The sequence below is a fragment of the Bison bison genome, unplaced genomic scaffold, assembly GCF_000754665.1.
Source record: "Bison bison bison isolate TAMUID 2011002044 unplaced genomic scaffold, Bison_UMD1.0 scf7180017864487, whole genome shotgun sequence".
Taxonomy (NCBI): domain Eukaryota; kingdom Metazoa; phylum Chordata; class Mammalia; order Artiodactyla; family Bovidae; genus Bison; species Bison bison.
In genome coordinates this window covers 9384842-9389571 of record NW_011495047.1, presented here as the reverse complement: position 1 = coordinate 9389571, position 4730 = coordinate 9384842, and the positions used below count along the sequence as shown (strand labels likewise).

At 58.9% G+C, this 4730-nt stretch overlaps 1 protein-coding gene across 1 annotated transcript in view; it reads left to right on the top strand.

The window, feature by feature from the left end:
• Nucleotides 1-4730, top strand: part of MDFI (MyoD family inhibitor) — a 42245-nt gene that overhangs the window by 29090 nt on the left and 8425 nt on the right. The window lies entirely within an intron of this gene.

Sequence of the window (4730 nt, the reverse complement as noted above, 5' to 3'; positions counted from 1 at the left end):
ATGTGGCTTTCATAACACGAGAAGGCCTGGCTCTGCCGCTTTGGGAGATTGAGCCTGCTGCCCAGGAAGCCCAAACCGCAGGAGACCCAGCCAAAACCCCACAGACGCCTGAATCCGAGACCAGAATCCCCCACGCCCCTTGCTGAGCACTGACAGAACAGCAAGGCCACGGCGCTACCCCAGGGGCCCTGCCTCCGGCAGGACCGCCAGGAACCAAGTCAGCCCCTCCCTCAGCCGCCCAGGATGCAAACGGGGAGCAAGGGGGCCCAGGGCAGCTCTGGTCGGGGGCTGGTGGCCAAGCCCCCACACCCTTGGCTCCCCCAGTGGCCTCCTCCTCCTCCAGCCCTGAGAGCCCCGGGAGCCTGGCTCCCTAACCCACAGCAAATTTCTGTCCAGCACTGGGGCGTCACATTCCTGCTCTTGGTTCTGAAGTGAATTTCCTGGGGAATTGGAGCTTTTAGACCTAAAATAAAACCAGCTGGACCCAGCCTAACTGGTCAGCTCAGGCCCTCTCCAGTCCTTGTCCTGGTGGCCTGGGCCTGTGTCCCATGGGTCGCAGTGTGTATCAAGCAAGCCCACGTTCTTACTGTCGTGGTGCCAGGCGCCAACCCCAATTCTCACCTGGTTCTCTCTCCTCCTCCCAACCTGGGGCATTCTAGACTCCAGAACTCAGTCCTCGCCATCAGACATTGGCTAAGTGCCACTGGGGGTGCAAAGATGACACTGACGTCGCCCCAGGCAAGAGCTGGGGAGGGCTGGTTGAGGACCCACGCTTCACTCCCAGTTACAGTTTACGGCAGGGAGCTCTGGGCGCTGAATCCTCAGGAAGTGGCCACTCCGAGGAGGGACTGTTGGCTCGAGGGTCAGGGTAGTCTTTCTGGAGGAAGAGGTGAACCTCCGGCTGGGTGGTGAAGGGTGATTGGATTTGGGGAGAGGGGAGGGGTAAGACCTTCTGATCCAGAGGGACAATAGAAGCCGGGATGGATTGGGCAGAAGGCCCAGTGGTGGCCTGGGACCACGGAGAGGTCAGTTGACCTGGAACACAGGATCCTGTCCATTGATTAGGTTGAAGGCATAGACTGAGGCCTTGAATACCAGGTCAAGGAGGGACTGGGATGAAGGTCTCCAGTCACTGCTCTCTGAGCAGATCAGATCCCGGCTGCCTCTTCAGAGATGGTTGGAGCTCCAGGGGAGAGGCTGGGCCCACTGTCCACAAAGACAGGGGAGCGGGCTTGGCTGGAGGAAGCAGGCATGGGAGCTCAAGGACGTGGGTCCTCTGGGCCCTTTCCAGGCGTGGGCTGAACCCATCCCACCTGGAAGAGGTCCCCCCAACCCCCTCTCGGTCCAGGAATGGCAAGCAAAGGGAGCACACAGGGTCCGGCTGAAGCTTGAGGCTTTCCGTTTCCCTCTCGGGCTTATGGATTTAAACGTGACCTTTCCACCCTCTTCTGGGGCTGTCTTTCCAGAACTCAAGGCATTATCCTGTGCCAAGGATGAGAGTATATCGAGGCATAGGGGCCCTTGCCTTTCTGCATGTCTCCTTTGGAGACTCTTGAGAGAGGTGCAGGACTGGGGCTTCTGCTCAGAGATGCCCACCGCATGGCTGGCTCCCAGTATACAACTATCTTATTTTTAATTTATTATTATTATTATTATTTTGGCTGCATCTCAAGACATATCGGAGGTGCAGAGTCCTAACCACTGGAGTGAGTGAGTGATAGTCACTCAGTCGTGTCTGACTCTTTGCAACCCCATGGAGTACAGCCTACCAGTCTCCTCGGTCCATGGAATTCTTCAGGCAAGAATACTGGAGTGGGTTGCCATTTCCTGGGAATTACCCCTGTGCACATTAGAAAAAAGTGGCTATTTGATCAGATGGGGCGGATGTACCTGTGGGTGAGCAGATGGCACCTCCAGGGAGGGCAGGACCCCAACCAGGGATTCTCACACCACCCCCACCCTGGGCAGGTGCCTTCATGCCTAGCAACTTAAGCTGCTTGTCCACCCAGTGGCCCTTGGCCTTTGCTGGCCTCCCCACCCTCCAGAAGTTTCTCCTTAGAGACGTTCTCCCCTCTGGGGCCGAGCAGAGGTCTCCTGGTCCCAAGAAGGAAAACTAGGGTCTTTTGGCTTCTTGATGGTTGACCCCGTGGGCCCCACCTCTTATCTGGGTTTGCTGCCCCGTGTGCTCGCGGTGAGAGCTGTTTTTGGTCCAGCATCTTGGCGTCGCGGCCCCCGGTTCATGCGTCATCCACAAACAGGTTTCCCCGGCACTTCTTGCTCCTCAGCCTGCTCCCCATCTCTGTGCCGTCTGCAGTTTCCTCTTCTGCCCTCAGGGTTTCTCCTTCAGCGTCTGCTGGGTCCCCTCCGGTGCCCTCTGGCTCCAAGAGGTCTGTCTGTCTGTGTTTCCAGGTCAAGATAACTGGACTGGATTTACTTTCCTCCCTGGTTTCCTTCCAAGGTCTGATGCTCACCCCAGAATGGCAGGCTTCCTGCAGGAGGGGCCTCCTCAGAACCTCGTCTGGGCTCTCTGTAATTTCCTGTTCCCACCAGATTCAAGGTCACCAGCCCTGTAGGTGACTGTCAGGAGAGACTGCCCAGAGTGTGGCAGTCAACATGTCGGGGAGGAGGGCCGGGGTGGGGACCCGTCTCCTAATCCTGCTTTCTCAATTTCCTCCCTCCTAACCCTGGGGGCCCAAGAGAGCTGCAGGCTCGGCTCCTTCCCTTCCAAGAGCGACAGTGTCACCGCTGTGTGCCCTGGTGACCTCAGGAGAAAGCCTGGGACGTGACCACAAGGCCCGCCACGCAGTTACTCTATCTTCCCTCGTTCACACCGCAGCTGTTCACGCTGGGGTCTGCTGCTGGTCCCTTTCTTTGCTGACTGATTGATTATTCAAGACCCGATATGGGCATTGCCTTCTCCAAGAAGCCTCCTAGACTTGCACACACACACATACACACACACACCACACCCCGGGGATGAGTGCCCGTCTTCTCTGCTTCCACAGTCCTTAGCTGCACCTGCTGTAACCCCTGCCCTTCAGTTTGTGAGACTGTCACCTACCCCCACCCCAACAGAGGGCTCCTGGGTCAGTGACCTGGTCTTTCTCACTGTGGTCCACCCAGTGCTTGACGTGTTGGGGGGGGTGTGTCGTCGCTGTCACAGCAAACAGCACAGGAAGGAAGGAGGAAAGGAAGGAAGGGAGAGGAGAGAGGTCAGGCAGGGGACGGGCGGGGGAAGCGTATGGGAGTGGCCCCCTGCATGCCAGGTACCGCTGAGGGTTTCATTTACTCTTTGAAACCCTGAGGGACAAGCATGCTTGTCCCCTTTTCATGCAAGGCGACCTAAGTCCTAGTAACTCGCCCAAGCTGGTATCCGGTAAAAACCAGGGCTTGGGTCTTCCAGCTCCTGGCTCGGGCCTCTGTCATTACAGGCTTGGGAGGGTCAGCACTCCCACTTCCGGGCTCTGGCAGGACGCCTCTGGGGCCAGAGGCTGTGGCTGGCCAGCCCCCTCCCTTCCTGGGAACTAGAACTCAAGCTGTGAGCCTCCCTCTCAGCTTGGTCTTGGCCTCCAGCCTCCCCTCTGCTCCGCTATAGATCAGCCTCCACCACTAGGCGGGCAATCTGGCTCCCCCTTGGGGGTCATCTCTGCTCCCCTGCTCCCCCCTAGGCCCAGCAGAAAAAACACTTGTCCTCCTATTAACCTATTAGCCAGGTGGTGAGAGGAGCTTAAGGAATGGATGGGGCTGGAGGAACCCACCCCCTGCCTCCCTGGGCACCAGAAGGGGTTCCCAGCACATAACTGCCACACTTCAGGGGTGGCTGAAGCCCCAGTGCTCCCTCCTCCCTGTCCCAGCTCCCAGCTCCAGGCAGGGCCAGTGGTTTCCCCAGACAGGTTGGAGCATGCCTGCTGCTCTCTGTGCAACCTCCATGGGGCCCCTGGAGCCCCCACCCCCTGGCCATGGGAGACCAGAGTCTTTGGAACAAGGATCGTCCAGGGGTCTCTGAGCCCCTGGATCGTCCCCTGCCCTCCAGATGCTCCCACCCCCTTGACCTGCGTGCCCAACCTGAATTGCTCCCTCTTATATCTCCCCGCCCCATCCTCCCCTGCCCTCATTTGCAGACAGCTCAGAGAAAGACCCCGTCCCTAAGGCCACCTGTGCTCTGTGGTCGGCTCCACTGCTGTCTCTAAGACTGGTCTTTGTCTCTGTCCCTGCGGGTGTGTGTGTCTCGTGATCTCTCCGTGGTGTGGACGGATGGGCGCCGACCTCTTACTGTCTGGATTTCATCACCCTTTCTCGTCATCTTTCTCTGTGGCTCCCTGTGTGGCTCTCCCCTCTCTGAGCCCTTCGGTCTCTGTTTCCATCTCCCCTGCTCCCATCATGGCTTGGGGAAAGAGGCACCCTCTAGGGGTGCCCCTGTCATTCCCACTGCACAACCTGGGGGTTGATGGGAGGCCCACGCTGCACCCCGTCATTGCCCCACCTCGGCCCCTGGCCCCGTGACCCCAGGCCTCACTTTCTCCTGTCCACCCTCAGGCTTTCCCATGCCCGGTCACCTTTCTGCCTCCCGGTGCCACCTCCCAGCCCCCAGAACTTTCCTCCCCTGGGCCCAGCCGGCCCTGGTCCTGCTGCCTCAGGAACTGTGGGTTTGAAGGTGGCTCCAAGTCTGCCTTCCGCCCACCCTGGACAGAGGGACCGAGCCACTCACTGTAATTACATGTGGCAGATCG